We start from the raw sequence: 1,055 nt of genomic DNA on the forward strand, positions 1-1,055 counted from the left end.
GAATATTTTTATAAACCTTATTTTAGCTGAGCAGCAAACAACTTATTATTCTTTACATTCAAACAGGAGTGCGGTGCGGAGTTTTGTATCATTTGTTGCTTTTTTATGTAACTGTTTCATGATTCCTTCAATGTCAGTGTCGTTCATTACAGTGCTGCTTTATGTGCTATGAGACCATTAAAAAAATTAACAATGGTGAGATGTATGTAAGATGGTTTCAGGTTGCAACAACTTCAATAGAGAGAAATGTTGAAACATTGCTTTAATGAATTTCAACATCTATCTGGTTTGTTCTGGTTGGCGCGTGTGCTTCTTCTCACTGCATCACCACATCCGCGTATGTTTAGTTTTTCGAGAGAGTGAGTATCCGCATGTCAGTACGCACATTTTAAAACCCCGCAAACACTGCACACATATAAACCTCAAATAAAAATAAATAATCATAATTTTATTTAGGTTGACTACCGTTAAAATTTACGCACAATTTCACCCATATTTATAAACTTCATCTCATGTATGCGCATGTACTCGTTCAACACGCCACTCCTCAACATGTGGAGTCCAAGTGTCATATTGTTATCTAGTATTGAAATATTTTCCGGGTCAAGTTGGGATTGATGAATATAGTTGTGGTCATCGTCACTCTCGTACAGTTACTCAAGAATTAATTCACTCAAGAATTAATTCAACTTGAATCGTTCTAAACCTAGTGGTATTAATTTGATACCTTTGTATGATTTTTATTCATTCCTCTCTGTCATGCAAAAAAAGCTCCTTATATGTTCCTCATACGTAAAAGCTGGAATGAACATTTGTTTCAGTAAGAGTTACATGGCACGTTTTGTGTGGTATTTGTCGAAGTCCGCAGTGGCCTGAGGCTTTTTTGAAACTTCTTTTTCACAGCTTCTTGGCGGAATAAAATTCATTAAATCATAATCAATAGAATAAATATATATATATATAAATTCGGTAGATCATATATATATATATATATATATATATATATATATATATATATATATATATTTACAATATTCTATAAATTCTACCGAATG

The sequence above is a fragment of the Helobdella robusta genome (genome assembly GCF_000326865.2).
Source record: "Helobdella robusta unplaced genomic scaffold HELROscaffold_5, whole genome shotgun sequence".
Lineage (NCBI taxonomy): Eukaryota > Metazoa > Annelida > Clitellata > Rhynchobdellida > Glossiphoniidae > Helobdella > Helobdella robusta.